The sequence below is a fragment of the Anopheles merus genome, chromosome 3L (genome assembly GCF_017562075.2).
Source record: "Anopheles merus strain MAF chromosome 3L, AmerM5.1, whole genome shotgun sequence".
Lineage (NCBI taxonomy): Eukaryota > Metazoa > Arthropoda > Insecta > Diptera > Culicidae > Anopheles > Anopheles merus.
Window position 1 is genome coordinate 21,149,494 of NC_054085.1, and position 18,941 is coordinate 21,168,434.

General features: G+C 44.5%; 1 protein-coding gene across 6 annotated transcripts in view; it reads left to right on the top strand.

Annotated features, from left to right (window-relative positions):
* The window catches only part of LOC121600455 (insulin-like growth factor-binding protein complex acid labile subunit), a 202,954-nt gene that overhangs the window by 28,376 nt on the left and 155,637 nt on the right, over positions 1 to 18,941 (top strand). The window lies entirely within an intron of this gene.

Consider the following 18,941-nt stretch of genomic DNA (forward strand, 5'->3'; position numbering starts at 1 on the left):
TGCGGGAGAGTCACATCGGTAAGCGATACCTTTTGCGCCGAAAACGAACCAAACGAACGGGCAGGGTGGTGACACATCATTTAATGATGATTTCTTTAAAGCCAAGTGTTTGGAAAGTTGGGGTGCGGAGATGGTCGTAGGATTGTTTGGGCTCTTCAGCTCCGCTTAAAATAAACATATTAATGTGTGTAAAGTCAGCACTCGGAAGACGCGGTACGTATCGACGTACGTTCTAAAGTGCCGAGTCTCTTTACATTTCAGCTCTTTCTGCTTCGGCAAGAACTTCCATCCCGGATGCGCACTTGGTGCGATGGCGCGGTGTGCGCCAGCGAAAGGGAGACTAATATTTGTCGAACAGATTTTCCATCGTTTGTTTATTAAAATTATTGATCCTGTTTGTTCAGTGCCACTTTCGGTGCCGCCCGGGGTATGGAACAGACATTTCCACACAACAGAGTTTGCCTGCCTGCTGTGTTTGTGCACTGTGTCTTCTTCGGGCATTATGCGAGATTATCGAAGCGTAACTGTAACGTGGTGAAGGTGATAAATTCTACCATCACACACTGTCATAAATTTCATCAACCCGTCAGGACGGATTTATGGGGAATGATAGTTTTCTGCTCCCGCTGCACGATGCTGCCGCTCCTTGCATCCATCGATCGGCAACGGATTTGCAATGGCGCTGTGCACTGTGATACACGGCTGTGATGAGTATGCAAAAGTGCAGTAAATCTTATCATTTCGGCAAGCTTGCATCTGATACCCCGGGCTGCAGTAAAATGGAAAGCGGCAATGGAGCGTTGTGCTGTAAATGCGGTGTTGCGGTGTTTACAACCTCCCTGGTAAACGAGCGAACGAACCCTGTGAGAGCTTACAGCATTTTAATTAACCGATATTCCGTTTCGGGACGGTAAAAACATAAAGCCTCAGATGCGGTTGATTGAATTAAATGTTTCTTTGGCTTTTTACAGGCGCTTTAGGGTACATAAAAGCTATCGAATGGTGATATCAGTTTCAGGGAAGTGTACATTTCTTCGAATGTACAAGACAGCAGCAATCGATGCGTTGCATCTTCATTTGCTCCTGTTGGAGAATTGAATTGAGAAAAAGACTCAAATATGTCGTTTTTTTGGCTATGAATACACATTTCAGCTCAGCTGTAGCTCTTGAAATCCTTACAAAATATTAGTTACAACTGTAACTACAATAATCGTTCACTTTCTTGATACAAAGTATTACAGTCCGATGCAAATAAATCTGACAACGAGAAACGAAACACACCACACCCGGACAAATTAGGAGTACCTTCACTCCAAACTCCAAAGACCCTGTCGCTAATGACTGTAGCTAATCATTGCCCGGAAGGTTCTCACTATCAATCATTTCCTATTCCGGTAATGCTGCGCATGCATCGCTACGACGTATTATCGCTAATTGACAATTAACTCCAAGTGCCATGCGCGCGCGCGCCCGCTCGCTCGCTCGCACTTGTTTGTGCCAATTGGATGCACTTGCTGCGCCGTTGCCTGCGGTGCGCCACCTAAGCCATGCACCCAAGAGATGACTGCACCAGTGCGTCCATATAAAGACGCGGGCACGACTTTCTTCGCGAAACGAAACTACTCGCGCACCACCACTGCTCCAGCATTGTCAGTAGTTGGCTAACCGCTTGGGAGTTTGTGCCTTTCCCGAAAATCCCTTCATCATCGCACCAGGATCGTGTAAAGTGTAAGAACGTCGTGACCGGGCGAAAGAATTTGCTTCAATGCAGGCATGCGCCACGGCGACGGGTCCCGTGGTGCGTGTTCAACGTGTTCACCACTCTTCCGCCGTTGCTTATTACCATCCCTGAACGGGCACGCAGTGTGGCATTTCGCGACATTGGCAATGCTGAAGCGCGGGCTGAAGCTTTGATTGCGTTGACACGACCGCCACTATGGGAGGGGGATGGGCAGTGACGCGTAGCTGTTGCACAAAGCTAGCACAAACAGATTAATCATTCCCGGACCGGTGGTGGTCCAGTCTCCGATGCACTATTGATCTTATGGTTGAGTGCGCGCAGAAGGAATGCGAAATGCTTATCGCGCGAAGAGGCTATGCAAATTGTTTGTAATGTGTCGGCGTTGCTCGGGGCCTCAGCTCACCGTCTCGGCACGTCAGGGGCTGGCTGAAGCGGTGGGTTGCGGTGTACACGCTGAGACGTGTGTTTGAAAAGAAGGTCATATGACACATGATCACACATGGGTGTTTGTTTTAAGTGTTCGCACATGGGAAAAATCGGTATTTTTAGCAATGATGTCAGTGCCGGGCGAAGATCGAGCACTTGGTTTGAATTTATAAGGTAAGATAAGTTGCGTCGCTTGGTTGTTGTTTAAAACAAATCAAGAACTTCTTAGTGTGAAGATATTTCAATTGATCAAAAGATCTAGAATGAACCAGAAATGGAACAAAATACTCTGGAACAAAATCGAGCCAACAAGAACAAGAAATTACATCCAGCATTACGAGCGTAGTCTTGAAGTTTGTGCATCTTCAGAGGAATTGTAGAACATTACGCTGTGGATATGATTCATAGCTTATTCTTTTCAGTTGATTGATCTACTAGGTAGGCATGAATCAGACCTTTACAGTTACACGAAACAATCGAGACTTTGAAAAAGAATGAAGCAGTATATCTCTTATCATTTCAATTGCTTTCAAAACAAATGTGGCTATCATGACGTCTAGAGCTCTTTGGGGAAATTAAACTAACTAAAAGGACTAGAATTATCTATCTATAATTAGAATATTCAATAATAAGCATTTGATGTTCCCTATAAAGCTTTTACTTTAAGATTCTAGTGCTATTCAGGGTTCGTACCTCAGAAACGAGAACCAGAATAGAACCAATCATGATTGAACTTTTGAGGTATTTTCACAATTCTTGAACTTCACAATCAGAATGTTGCAATAGTTGCTATTCTCAATTTTTCAATTCTTCAACAGATAGCCATTCTCGTAACATTACACCAAACCTTCAAGTTCTGGCGGATGCGTTGCGTTCACATTGAATTGGAGAAGCAATGCTCTTCAGTGTTTTCGGTTTAGTTAATTCCACGCAGCCAACGATCACAGCATCTCCCTGGCGTATTCCAATTAAGTAGAATAAACAAAGCAGCTGGGATATAATCACCTGTACCTAAGGAAATGGAAAACTTTCAGGCTATGTGATGACACAGCTGATGATAATGATGATGCTGATGATGCTGCTGATACTACTGCTGAAGGACGGTGAAGAGTAAATGTTGCTGATGTAATCACAGTTCTCGCTGCGAAAGCTTCTGCGCCCTGTGCGGGAGCCGGCCGTGGTGTGCTGCTATTGGTGGCATTAGTCACGTGAAACGCACATCTTAGACGTACACAGCGTTCCTCATAACCCCCGTTTCGTCTGATTCGTTCCACCGCCAGCGGTACTGCCACGTATTTCTTATCAGGTGTAATGTACCGTAACTCTTGCAATACACCGCTCGCTGATGGTGTACCGGTGACGAATTGTTTTTGCTTCGTCAGGCTTTGTGGAACTTTGTGGTGTTGGTGCCGGGGTGGAAAGATGCGTATAGAAGATTTACACCCGGGAAAACGGGGGAAACCTTAAACGATTAGACGCATTAGCGGCAGCAATCAATCGAGTGTGGTGTGATTGGGTGAATTTGAATGGCAGCATTTTGGAGGTGAGGATAATGGTGTCTGATCCGGAAGCTGTTTTGGTTGGGGAAAAAATATGCTGTCAGCTCATATGCACTTTGCTTACTGAGGCCTCGGTAGCAGCGAATGAGTCGCGCGAAAATTGGATGTCATTGGAGACAACAAAATGCCATCATAATGCCAGACAGAAGTCGCTTCGCTTCGCTGCAGATGAGGCGGATTGCAAATTATTCGCCTCTAAATTCTCCACATTAACCAGCCCGCAGTCAGGAACAAGCAGTTGTGTATGTACTACGTACCTTATCATTTCCATCTTGTACGCGAGAGGAAGCGCTCAATCAAATTACTGAGGACGCACGCCCGAACGCGGATGACACAGACGAAGAAGAGAAATGAAACTCTCCATCTTAAAGTGTACACCACCACCGCCATCGAACTCGGCCAGCCCGACAATACGCGAAGATTGTGCAACATAAATAATTCAAACGCACCCAGCGTGTGGCGTTAATAGGATGAAGGCACAGAATGGGCGGATCCGCTGATGCTACTGTGTGGCTCGAACCTCCAGATGGATGACACTGAAACTCGTCCATCTGGTTGGTTCGCTAATCAGATCTGAAATATGATGAAGCAGCAGCAGCCGAGGCGTTCAGTTGAATCGAATCAACCGCTGGGCGCATCGTGGCAAGCAAACGTACTCTTGTCAAGCGAAATAAGTTATTTTGATTCACAAAAAAATTGGGGCTACAGGCAGCAAACGACCAAGAAAGCGTCGGGTTTCTTGGGGGCGATAGTGTGTCAAATTTGTGTGTTTCTGTGTTTTTTTCGTGGGATGCTAATGAATAGATGAAACCAGGCCATGCATCTAGACGTCAAATCAACCATCCAAACGTGCACGTTCTCGTGCTTTTGCTTTAATTTACAATTCAAACTGCACTGCCTTTCCAATGTGGAGTAGTAAAAAGGTTCAACAAATAAATTAAAAACTAAAGCAGCATACGAAAATGTGCCACGAGAAGCCAGAACCACTAACGGAACCTTTCGGGTTCGGTCGAGGAAAGTGTCTTAATTCGAAAAATGCTTCGTTCATTACCACCCCATCACAGTTGTGTTGTGCCCTACCGCAGATCCGAGGGTTTACGCTCGAGTCGGCAAAGCGCAAAACTCTGGAAATCTGTGCACGCGCCTTATCAAGTTGGTCTATGAGTGGTGGGGGAGCACAGGATGTTTCTGGATGCTCCAGTTTTTGGTGGGACTGTAGGATTTTTGTTTTTTTGCTGTGCTCATCTTATCTTTCTCTCTGGTCACCATCTTTCTTATGCAAACGTGGGGGCTTTGGTGTAAGTTTTTTTGCTCGCCTTTCCTACAAACTGTGTAGAAAAACCAAAACCTATTTACCTATTTTCACTGCTTGCGTACATTGCGCGCAGGCACGGAAGGTGGTGGTAAAATTTATTCATTAAAAAGTTAAATGATTTTCATCAGTCGTCCTTTTACACGGCAAACTTCCTGTGCTGGTCCCGTCTCGCGCACGGGCCAGACTGAATGGTATGGGAAGAGAGATGGGACGAGGTGGTAGTTGTCGTTTTTTTGCTTCTTTTCGCTCGATAGTTACTGGTTAGTTCGGAGGCGAAAATTGGACGCTCAAACCAGAAGCTTTAACTATCTTGGTGAATGCATAACTTTCGGGAGGATCTGCGCTATTTTTTCACCACTGTGCAGGATTTGCGTTTTTTTCTCGCACTATGGATTAAGTGGCAGCACTTGATGATTGTTTTAATGGAATTTTCTATGTTTATTGCAAGACAGCTTTTTCGGTTGCATGCGGTGGGTGTGTAGTTATATCGCAGAAATTATACAGAACCAGGTTTTGGCTTTGATTTAACCTTTTGTTGTATATTTATCGCAGATGAGAAGCTAGTCTAATGAACCAATTTCTAACATTGGGGTCCTTTTCGTTTTAAGTTGGTAGCCTGAAATTTCAGCCTGTCAGCTGTTTGCATTGTATAGCAGTTTTCGAGCAGCTATCTAAGTGGGTATTATATACAGGTGGGCTTATCCCAAGGTGTATGAATTTAGAAGGCTGATTTTTATCGCTTCTGCTTCTGAATGAAGATTTTAAGAGTGTTTTGTGTGTTCGTTAAGCCTTCAGAAAGCTTGTTTAAGCAATAGCTTTCACCCATCCTGGCAAAAAGTGATATTCAAAATTGGTTTTAAAAATGCTATGAAACCATCTGTACTACATACACTTTGATTCTAGATTCCATCACCTGATCTCTTTAATGTACCTTGGGATAAATGTAAACAACACCGTGTTTGGCCAGTTTTTCGAGCAGGTACTTGAATGTAATTCTAGCTTTGAGGCTAGAATAATCTAGACTGAAAATTGCAGGCTAGTTTCGTGTGTGGTTTTGTATGGAGTGTTTACATGACTTCAGCCTCCAACTGTCAAACTCCATACAAAAAACTGGCTAGAATCGTGAAGGGCGCCACTGGTTGAATTAACGAAAATAAGATTCAGAATTAATGTTTACTGCTTAATTCTGGACTCATTTTATCAGACATTTTCCGTGAGACAAGCACACCAAATTGAGTTTTATCAAGAAGATGAGTTCTGGAAAGAACTCTGAATGGATATACGAGTTCCATATTTTTTCCATTGAAGTCTACAAATCAGAGTATTCTCGTGGATATCAAATATCAATCAGTTGCTTGATTTTGTGCTTGTATAGTTTGATTTGGTTTGAGCTTTGAGGAGGTATATAATTAAACCTAATTCAGATGTCCTTTTATGCTTTCTCGGGCTATAGAGTTTGATACAACTAATCCAAAAATATTTCTGATGGGAAATTCTTTATAACTATTTCACATCTATTTAAGTTTAAGTAAATATACATCTTATCTCGCACTGTGACAAAAGTAAAGCAATACAGCTAGATATTTATTTTGTAAGATCTGAAGTCTGTATCATTCTATAGGGATTTTCAAAAAGCATGAAATTTTTCATTCATTTGTGCATTAAAATACTTTTCAAAAGTCCTAATAATTTAATGAGCAACGTTCGGAAGCTTATGTTTCATCGTAAACATAAACCATCACATTTCCCCTTCCCATCAGGAATGGGTCGAAAAGACTGTAATGTGCTCCTTCCGTTAAAATTTCCGCAGAAAAAGTTTGCTCCCGCCTTCCCCACAAAATGCAGCAAATTATCACACGCGACAGGAAGTCGGTACCCTTCACTGTTGGGGAGCCGCTCGCTCGCGAGCCTTTTCCGGTTCAATGGAGCCGTAACGAAATTTAGCGCTCATTTCCATGCGGTTCCACCCTGTGCTGCACCACGTGCCATTCGCTACGAATCTTACGAGGCCCACATGTACGCGCGACCGTATTCTTGAAATCCCGTTCATCTTTGGCAACCCCAAAAGCGATGGCGGGTGTCGTTCGGGCTTGGGTAATGTAATCAAAATATTTTCCGCTCTCTACAGCCACCCATAATTTATGATGGGAAAAAGCGGGGAGGTGACATTCAATGGAGTACACCCGGCCTCCATTCCAGGCCCAGAATACGGGATGCCCCGCCACCGTACGGAATGATGCTTTCGTAGCTCTTAGAAAGCTGAAGTCGCTAAGCAGCAGCAGCAGCAGCAGCACAAAGATGCTTCATTTTTTTGTGTGTGGCAAGGCTTTATTTTGGCTGCCTTTTTACTCATTTCCAAGCAGGGCAGGGCTAAAGCTATTCATTGCATGGGGAGTGTGTGTGTGCGCGAAGGGCAATACGGGAGGCATACTGTTTTAATGTGTTTTTAATATTCTATGGTAACGCAATTCCGAGCCCGTGGCTTCGGTTTGTGTGGTAAGAAAATCTTCCGAAAAGTGTGGCGCGCGCGGTAGTGGTTGAAAATATTTATACGCCTTTGTGTGTGTGTGTGTGTGATGGCATGTCTGGCGCGCGGGTGGAGTGTATGTGAGAATATGCACGCGCACCAGTGTATGTGGCTGTGTGTGTGTTTGTATGGGAAACGGATGGAAAATAGACCAACGTCAACCGGTCCGGTGCTGCGGCAGCAGATCGACGCGGAGAGATAAGTTTCCGGCCGGAAGGTTGTGGAGCGATTTCTGTGGAGGCCCTTCGGGGGCTTTTCCTTATTTGATTATTGTTAACGAAGAATAAATTATGCCACACCGTGTAGCTCAGCGGCAGCAGCAGCAGTAGTACCAGCTTTAAAGACGATATCGGCAAAGCCTTTGCTTGCTGCCTGTGAGAAGTTCCGCGTTTTGTGCGCATTTTTTTGGAGATGAAGCAGCACTGCGTCCTCCCGATTAGACCTGACGCTCTTGCGATGGAAGACGTTTTGGTTCGTTGTCGTAGGTTGTAAGCGTACACCGTACTCTTCCCCACAACTCTTTTCCCGTCTTTCGTCGATTGGTTTGGGTTGCCATTGCGATGCGATATTAGAACGGGGAGTCTGGCGAGTTTGAGGCGTTGCGTAACGTGTAAAGATTTTGGTGGTTCTTTTGCATGGTTTTCGGACAGCGCATAGGGCTACGAAGAAGTTGAATGCTTTTCCTGGGAAGTGAGGAGGTTCTTTTTCTTGTCCCTAGCTTTCTTTTCCCCATTTCACCGCCTGCTAATAATAAGCTTGAGAACATGTTTGGGGAGCGGAACAGCGCTTTGTGTATCGAAGTGGGTGTTTGAAATGAGAATTTGGTTTTATGTAAATGACTTTGGGCATTCTGGGAAGAAAGAATACAGGGCAGATGCGTAACATGGTCGCGTTTTCGGGTCTGGAGCGCTTAGTTCTGGGTTTTTTTTCTTCCCTCGGTTTACAGTGAAATGTGTCGGTCAATTTTGGAAAGTTGTTTCCGCCAAACACATTACCTATGGCTATCAAACACCCTCAGATGCCAACGATAGCTATATAATGGAGTGAAAAACGATGCCTTGGTCTAGATACCTAACCTTACCTTCACCTCGCACCTTACGCAATCGATGCCGTGAGTGGTTGCTGAAAAGAAGCAAGAAACCGTCAATATTAATGACTATTGAAGAATCCTGCCAAGCTCCTTACACTAGATTAAGCTTTTGTTGAGCTTTGATATCGATACAAAATGGCTTAGTTAAACGATTGAACCTTAACGCGACCGAACGCTTTTCTTCGGGTGCCATTTGTTCGGCATCTCTTGCGCAATTTCCGAATGTTGCGTGTGGCTCAATATCTTCCACTTCGACGCCACAAAACAAAAGCACCACAACAAAAAGTGGCAGCAGCCCCTTCTAGAAGCATAAGTTTATCGTGGTTAATTAATCGGCCGCCATTTTAATCAAGCGCTTTGAAGGCTATTAATTAATTTAACACTCTATTAAGAGCGAATAGACGCCTCTCCTTTCCAGTGGATGGCGAAAAGAGTATAGGGTGAATAAGAAAAAAAAACCCCTCGAATCTATCATGCGACCAATCCACCCCGAGAGTAGCTGTATCTCGGTAAAATGGTGGCGTCACCCTACTACCGAAAGTTTGTTGATTTGATAAGTTGGAGCGACAATCAACTCCAAATAAATCAAGATGCAAATTATACTCGACGAGCTAACCCGTCCGATAATGGGCCCGGCCTGAGGTCCTCGGTCAAGCGTTGCTCGGTCAGTAGTGGTCTGCCTTACCCTTGCCCTAACCCCTTTACCCCGGGCTACCGGAATGCGGAGGATGGAGCAAAATTTAAATACGGGATCTCGCGCTTTCCTCAACCTGTCAACTGCGGGCAGCACTACGTGTCGGTCTTGGTCAACATTCTAACGGTGCGATTGGGGGTGGCGACGCTATAATGTCCCCGAAACGGCCATTTGCCATTTGGTTTGTGGCCTTTGCATCTTGCAAGGAGTAGTAGCAGCAGCAGCAGCAGCAGCAGCAACCGGACCAGACAGCTCAACTTCTCCGAATTATGTTCGCGCCTCCCTCTCGGCACTGTACGGCTGTGTTTTGGGTCCCGCAGAGTGTTCCACTGATTAATGCGGTGACAAATTGAGTCGACGCTGGACCTCGTCATAAATCACACCGGCCCCTGTGTGCTTCATTGTACGGCGTTTGGCACGTTCCCCGGGGTGGGAGGAAGGTTTTGCGGGTCTGCGCATAGCGCGTTCCCAGGAACCCGGTCGGCCCTGGTCGGCCCTAGAGTTCCTGCTGGAGAGCCTTAGGAGCTCTAAATTTGTTGGCCACCAGCCAGCGCGGCAGCGCACGTACACGTAGAGGTTGCCTTTTTTTTGGGCCGGGCATTGGATGTCAAAAGTTTGCAAGTTTGTTCTAAAGCAGCGGTTCGACGGAAGGGACGGTACGGTGGATGGCTGGATAGCGGTTGTGGTAAACCCATTAGCGCAACACAGGAGCCAAAATGCTCGGAAATGGTTGGACCGCCGAGTTTAATCTAAACAACTGGCTGAGGTTCTGGAACGCTCACCGTTTGGCGATAATCACATAAGCGCAGGGGTGAGGTACGGCAAGGTGAACCCATTAATAGCTGGAGCGATAAGTTAAGCGCGCATCGGGGAGAGCAGTGCAACCTGCGGACGAGCTGATCGATTTATTTTCCACTTTGTATAATTAATTTTTGTTTTAGTTAAACGATAGATATACAAGAAAGGAAGATACCGTTAGGGTTTTTTTTGGAGAAGGTTATTTAATGGAATATTTTATGATAAGGTTGTTGAATGTGAGAAGAAGCATTATTTATAGCGGCGCAAGTGGTAAGATATTTATTGTTGGAGCTTTTGGTGCGGTTACGTTGGCCTCGTTCGAAGACTCAGTGTTGCTTCTTAATACTAATTTGAATGAAAAATTACATGGCTTGTCTTACATGTTAATTGTATTCGAAGATGCTATGCTATTAACAAACTCTTGCAACTGCTTTGGTATAAAATACAAAGTCTTCTCGAATTTATGTTACGGAGTTTAAAGGAACTACATTGAAGTTTTGCTTATATTAAATAAATTAAGCAATATTTTACTCAAAACAAAACATTGCCAAGGGAGTCCAACTCATACGAACGCATTAGTAATGATTTGTAACATACACAATGTCTAAATCTCAAAAATTTATTGTGGAAAAGATTTTAAGAAATATCATTGCAGGGAGAATAACACTAGATTGACACTAAATAACTTCGAAAATTTATAAGTACTTGTTGATTATTTGGCAGCTATCAAAACAAGTTGAGATGGTGAGATGGTCTTCATGTGCCTGTGGTAATGTTTACGACTGACTGTTACAGACTTCCAAATTCATTTTCAAATAGGTCTAGAGGGTCCTTAAGGAGTAAATAATTGGCTTTGTCGGAGATTGTGCATCTTGCAGTTCCTTTCATCTCCTCCCGACAACTTACATTTAATATATGTTTCTTGTGTGTAAAAGCCATTACTGATTCATTTTCCTGTAGTTGGGAGCAAAAAATAATGCACAAAACATTGACCACGTACCCATAATCTTTACCCGCTTGGTTATCGGGAACTATACGATCATCGCCCAGAACTCCATAAATCCTTCAATTTCCTACTCAATCAAGACACAAAGAAAGAGAGGGAGCGAGCTAAAGGGCAGGCGAATTTTTATCGCTTTGTTTCTTCGTAAATTAAATTTATGGACGCAACAAATATCTCGATCGATTTAAATCAACAACCATCTCCCAAACTCCACCGTACGCTTTCACCCTCCCGAAAGTTTGCACCGCGGGCCGGGAGGTTTCGTTATTTCTCCAGCGGTTGTTGAAATTGATCCACCGAATGACAGCCGAACGATGGGCATCAATAAATCTGTATCGAATAACATGGATCATCCTCCCGGGGGCGTCCACCGGTTGAGAGGAGACAAAGCAACAACAACAACAAAAACAAGCGGAACGAGTGTAATAAAAAGTAAATCCTCCACAGTGGTGTTATGCGCTGGGAATTTTGAACACTTCAAACGGTTGTGTGGAGGGACTTGAAAAGTTTAAATATTGGATTGGTGGAAGTTTTACAGACCAGAATTTGACCACCACTCCCATAGTTTGTGTGTGTGTGCGGATGATTCCGACCATTGCCTGGAGAGTTTAAAGCCGTAAACCTTTTTTTTTTTCGGCAGTGATCGAAACCCTCACATCGAGAGCTTTATAGTGGGGGTCCCAAGACCTGTGAGGGAGAGGCCAATGTACGCAGGACGCCACCAAAACTCCCGCCGAGGGGCTAATCCAATTAAGCTGAATTTGTTTCTCTGCACGTATTGGCGTCTGCGGGTAGTAGGACCCCCAATCCTTTACCGCCGGCCAGCCGCCGGAAAGAGAAGCCCGCGAGATGTCATGCGGGCATCGGTGGAAGCTTTGCGTTGTCGTCTCGGATATTTTTATCGCTCGGGGTTTCTTCTTGCCTTCGCTTCCAAGAACATCGATAATCTGCCGATTTCGGGTTTTTATTTTGCGCGTCAGTTGGTTGCTCTTATCCCGGGAAGTGTTTTTTCTTCTCATGCATGCTGCAAAATACCCCCGCGTTTGCCAGACTGGATTCGGTCGGTTTCAAAACAACACAATCCTCCTCTGTTCTCGAGCCTCCTCCCGTGCTGGAACGAACGGGGAAAGGCAATAAATATATCTCGAAGACGACGCACCGTACAATCTTTTGGTTTTTGGCGAGAGAAGAACGCAAATGAGCAGAAGAGTTGCTGCGATGGGGAAGCAGAGTGGTGCTGGAACCACGCTTCTCTTATTTTATAATCATACATATATTTTATTTAACTTCTTGAATCGACTTGACGCAGCGAAGGGGACGCGTCCGTTGCGTTTGAAGCATTCCGCTGCAGATCCTTCCATTCGTACGGTGGCGTGAGTTGGTGGCGGAAAAAGAAAAGGGACGGATATCAATTTATTTTTGTTTTATGTTTTTTTTTGCAATTTAAACTCTCAAGTTTGGATGTAATATATGACGATCAGCCCATTATCTTTCGAACTGACCTTCTGGTGCACTCGTTTTAGTGAGAGTTGCTGTTTTTTTTTTTGGGATGATACCATCGGAAGGAATTTCTACGACTCATCTGCACTAAACCTGCACCACTACGACATATATCCACTAACACGTCTGTTCCAAAGTTGCTTACGAAAAGAACAGAAACGTTAAAACAAAACCAACAAAAAACCTCGTTCTCCCCATACAGGTTCTCGCCAACCTCACCTTAGCCAACTCCCATCTTTCCGGACTGTCGGATTAAGAGCCGCAAGCATCATGCCGGCGTGGAAAAGGTTTGCCGAAAGCTAAAATATTGCTAATTAAAAGCCATCAAATTAGGGAAGCAGTTTTTTTGGTGGAGAAGTCATTTGGCAATTGGGCTGGAACCTGCCTGATGCTTTCCTCCGCTCATCCGCTTCCCCGACACGTAGCGCGAAGAGCTAATCAAATAATCGAGCAGATAAAATGAAGCAAACCTCGCCAATAAAGTGTATGCTTTGAAGTGGTCGCAAAGTGCAGCTTGTGGACTGTGCAGCGGAGCAACACAGCATTATTTCAACTCCATTTGCAACCAATGGCCTCCAGAAGGTTCTGTTGTTCCGAGGTCGCGCGGTTCGCTCGAGTGCATGGATGCAAATCATGGCGTTGCCGTTAACGATTATTAACTGATTGTCGGTGATGATGGTGGTTGGTTGGTGGTGGTTTTCATTTGATTCGCACAGGGCAGAAGGGTAGAAGGAAGGCTGTAAAAATGCACTCCGTTGCTTGTTAATTGAATGGACAACCTCGATCGCATTGATAATATGCCGGAGTTCTACGCTTCTAGCTGGTGCGCGATAGGGTGATGATGATGGCGATGATAGCGAGATGTGTAGTACGTTTGGTCAGCAATTTCTAGCAGATTGGAATGCGACAGAGCTCGCTAAAGTGTACCGTGCACAGGGTTGTGAGCTGTGGGAAAACGCATTTCATCGACTTTCACACTGTACAAATGCTACAGCCTATCGTCTACTGTAAGCCCTTCCACACATTATTCACTGCGATGGCTCCGGCGATGAGGGTGATGATTTATTCGCTCACGGTGTGTGTCTGTGTCCTCGATGATGTCCACTTTTTCGCGCAGCGCTGTTTATTGTTTAGCACATGAAATAATAACTTCCACCGGCACCTTGCCGTGTCGAGTTTGTGTTGACAGGTGCCGGAACTATGACACGTTCGACGGTCAGCTGTAATGGAGCCGTCAGTGGGTGTTTGGCATAGTGAAGTATGCAGCCACCACAATGAAGTGTGAAACCGTGGGCCTTTCTGTGCAGTACGGGGTCCCGGGTCCCGCGCCATCGGAAACAGACTTAACACACGATTTGCAGCAGCGTGGACAGCGAGCGCGCAAACCCCTATTACGACTCATGTGTAATTAATGAGCCGCGCATACTATCGCACGTTCATATAGCGCGCGCTAAGAGGACGGGGGGCTGTGGCGGTGATGGTTGTGGTGGTCATCAGTCGACACCTTTGGTGCACGTTCGGCACACTCGACAAAGGCACTGAAACTATGCGGCAAACTATTGAAATGCAATTACGCTTAAAATGCATCATTATGCACGCTTTCCGCAGTAGTGACGGCGGCGGCGGCGGCATCTGTACGCGATGCTTACTCGTGCGCACTTAGTCTGTTTCATGTCGGACAACGTTTTTTTTTAATTGTGACAAAACGGTTTCAAGATCCGTTACTGATTGTATTGTTGTTTTGTGTGAGGGCGCTGTCTCTCGACATTGGAGCATTTATGCTTTGAATGGCGATGAGGTCGGTTTCACCATTGTTTGATGGCTGTTTCTGGCAGACGGCTTGATTCTTTTTAGAGATAGAATCACTAAATCATTTTTCGTTATGCGAAGTATAGTAACTCACTGATTCTGCTGAATGTTCTACTTAATAGAAAACAGTTGCGCTCGCTTTTTAGCTCTAATTTAGTGCGATAAAAAAGTCCAATATATATACCTCAAATTATTTTACAGTTTTCATAATCCATCCATAATCCATGTAATTTTTTATTTGATATTATCTGCTTGATTGTGTGATTTTAATATATGAGTTTTGGCTAAAACAGTTTAAACAGCTTAGCAAACCATTCTGCACATAGAAGAAGTGCAAGTCAATAGTTAAATACTTCAGAGCTCAAGTTACTTCAGAGTTAAATATCTTCAGATTTCTAAATCAGATACCAAACCAACACCTCAAATGAGTCGTCCGTCCCGTAGAATCTAAACTACGAACTGCTGTTACCTCAGAGATTGTAAGAATCTGTATGATGTCATGAGTTCTCGGCAATTCATGACTTGTGTTCAAATCTGGTTGAAACCTTTCTGTTCGTTAGTAGTAGGAACTGATACGATTCTTGATCTGCTCAAAACAATGAAATAAAGATAGATCATTTCATCCAAATTATTCCAATAGTAGCCCAAAAGTTATTTCCGCCATCACGTTAGTTACACAATTCTTGCGATATGGTAGCATTCCACAATATGCTCCTTTAACCTCAATCACATCCACCAAAACCACATCTCGCTGAAAAAGGTGTGTCTCTCTGCTGGTTAACTCTTATCATCACACACCCGCACCAACGCCACCTCGCATCAATAAGTGAACTACTCCGGTACTAGTAAATAGTAGTGTCAAACCACAGTGGGCTTACCACACACGCTCATCACATTGGCTTGGCGTTCCGTTCGACAGACATCAACAGATCAACATCAAAGTTGTGTTCCTGCCGGAGTTGCGGTGCAGTGCGGCGGGATGTGGTGGAAAGTTAATTTTCCTTTCCGGGGGAACGGTGCTGTCGTCATCACGATGGTTTTTGCTAACAAACGGTGGTGATGCTTCGTCTTGCTGGCGGGTACTGTAAACGATAGCGCACTGGTTTACCTGAAATCACGTTTTGGCAGCGCCAAGATGAATGTCGGTAAGAAGATCCAGCCTCTTAGCCACTTCCTTGGGAGGGGAGGTGCATGCCTTGGGTGTGTGCTACATTATCGCCAGGCTACATCCTAACGTGTCACTCATAAACGATATTCGTTTGATGTTGGCAGGCTTTCGTTCCGAGAATGGTTCCGCTTGCCGTGCGCTGGCAAGATGTTACCGTCGTGAGTAATTCGATTCACTACAACGAAGAGGTAGTACACCCAGCACTGCTCGGGCTAGTGGTACAGATGGCTGAGTCGAAATGAGAAAACTTTCGCAAACCTGTCATTTTCAACATGCCCAAGGTAGCACCAACAAATCTCGTTTGATATCCCTGTTGAGAGGAGGGTTCGGAGGTTTGTCGCCCATTTCGAGGCGGGGATAATGCCTTAAATATCTAATGCAAAATTAATTTAACATTTTAAGTTTTAATTATTTATGTGTACACCGCCGGGATTTATCGTCTGGGAGCTCTGGTTTGAATGAGCTGCTAGGCTGCTACCTTTGCCGAATGCAGCCGGATGGTGCCAACGGTAAATACTGAGGGTTCCGGTTGCTAAATACCGTAATATGTGGAGCAGAGTATAAACCAGTCATCAGAGTTGAACCTGATCGGTGAATAAATAATTTAATCAAACTCTACCTGTCGCTAGGGTACCGGGCAGACTGCTGAATGCTCCTGTTGGCTTCGAATCCCATGCCTCTGTACGCAATGGTACAAAAGAGCTTTAACGAAATGTAAAACCTACAGAGACAAGTGGTTATGCGGCGAGAAGAGAAAAAAAAGACCCAGTTGATAAAGTAAGATTACCCTAAAAGGTTTTCCAGTTGCGCTCGCCGGCGATGCATTATCGGGCAATTAATAATGCATGTACACAATATGGGTAGAAAAACATTCACCACGGTCTTTTCATCCGCTTTTTCAACTCTTTTCTCGATTGCCGCGAGGTTTTCTGATTAGAGAGACAGGTGGTGATGTTGCTGCTCTTGCTGCTGCTGCATGCACGAGATCTCGCTGGTAGATCCGGTGCACCAGCGTCAGACCTTGAAACATAGTGTCGATCGTACTGACGGTTGTGATTAATTTGCATTCAAACGGCGTCCGTTTAGCATGTCAGCGTGATTAGCGTAGCTGCCCGTGTGCCAAGAAGCTGTCGGTCGACCTTTGCCCGTCGGTCAGTGAAAGGAGGTTATCACGAAACCGTTCCCATCGGTGCAACGGTAACAATTTATTCCGCTCAATACTGATTCGACACCTCCATGTGCTTTTGATACTGGATTAGACGTGTGTAATGTAGCTTAAACAGTCTCATGCGTCCACACAGGGGTCGGAATTGCATCATGCTACATTACGGTGTGTTTTGTAAATTAATTGAATGCATCCAATATGTGTGTGTGTGTCTGTTCGCCAGTGGATTAAGTTGTTTGAGAAGGATTTAAGTGCAATATCGATGTCACAGTATTACACAAGCTCCTTGGACACATTAGATTGCTTCTGGAGAAATCTCTCGAGGAAACATTTAATCCTTGCGATACTGTTGGAAGGATTGAGGCTGACTCAAAGACATTCCGAAGGTATTTAAGTATCTTTCATTCTTCCATCAATGTCTAGCAAGATAAGTGCTTTTCCTCATTTGAATGAGATTATTGTAAGGTTCCTGGATCTCGATTAATTCTGAAATCGATCGTGATGGTTACTATTATGTGTTTAAAAGAGTTAGAGCCCAGAAATTCACATAATATCATATATTCAACTATTGAATATTCGAAAGTTGTTGAATAACATATTGAATAATCGAAAGTTGATGTCAAGGATCCAATCTCAAGTTAACATGTCATTGAACATGAAGTAACTGATAATTCGGTTACAACTGATACATCTACACCAATTCACGATTGAATGCACGGCAGAGACTCTTTGCTCATTCTTTGAAATATTCGTTTAATACATAATTTAAATTAAATTGATACATTACTCCAGAATATGCCGATCTTGTTATCGTCGCTTTTACTCACGATGTAAAGCTTTAATCTTTCGTAGAAAAGCACATGAAACTCATCCACTGCAAAGCATTTACATTACGGTTGATTATGACCTACACCGACTGCCGCATTTTAATTCATCACCACTGCAAAGTTATTTCTTCGCTACCGAAATCGGCGCTAGACACGCGGTCAAATATTTGCTAATGCGTTGAAAAGCACACTGTCTTGTCTGTTCCGTTCGAGCTACCTTTTGCAATAAATCTCATCCTCTCCCCTTTGCTTCTAATGGTGCAATGGGTGCGTTAGCGTTACGTTAAGCAGTTCCATACTCACGAGCTCCAGCGTTAGGGAAGAAAAACACCCCCCCCAGAAAAGCGCTTAGAGGCTTTACACCCCAAAAATAACTTTATCAAAGGTGAAAAAGCAACTTGGAAGGCAAAACCCCCGACTGCGATTATATAAAAAAAGAAAACAAAACGCAACGAAACCGCAGCAATACATTATAGCTCAGGGAACACAAATGGAGGTTGGTTGGTGGTGGTTGCAGTAGCACCAAAGACGACTAAACGGCAACGGATCGCCTCCTCTTCCCCGTGCGGTGACGATTATTTGTTGTCCTCTCTGTTGCCGGTTTTGTTTTCACCCAACCGTTCCATTCCCAGAAAAAGAAGGAAAAACGCCGAACGAATTCGGACTATGGGCGCGTACCGCGGCTCATTTAGAATTCATTCGTACGCTCATCTACATTAATTAGTGCGCGTGAAGTGGAAATTGGCAAATGCTTTTAAAATTTAAAAACGGGCCCCTCATTTCCCTCATGCTCCCCTTTCACTCCGTGTTTGCCGTCGAGGCACGGTAGCGCCTCGTGAAAGCATTGTGGGACCGATTGAGCTCTGCTACCCCAATCCTTGGTGGCTAACGGATGAGGGAAGGGTGTATGATTTATATTCTCTCGATGAGAAAAAGGTCCTCCATGCAGCGGCAAACAGTGACTTTGTGAGGGACACACACACACACCTAGAGGACGCCACGACCTCCGGTTGGCTGGTTAAGAATAATCCGAACCCGCGTTTTAAGAACCATTATCCAATCGGGGAAAAAGGGACTGCCAAAAACCCGCGTTAGAAACAAAAAGGGCGGCAAGGAAGGTATATGTAGATTTGTTTTTTTTTCTTTATTTCTAGAGCAAATTCCAGCTTTTTGGGAGAAATGCCTTGAGATAATGTTTCCTCGCCTTTGCGCTTTTCATCGTGCCGCAACCTCTGCAGGTGGCGGGCGTCTTTGGATGTATTCTTCATCGGCGCCTTGATTTAAGTTATGCAAATGAAAAAAGGCAACTTCACTGGTTT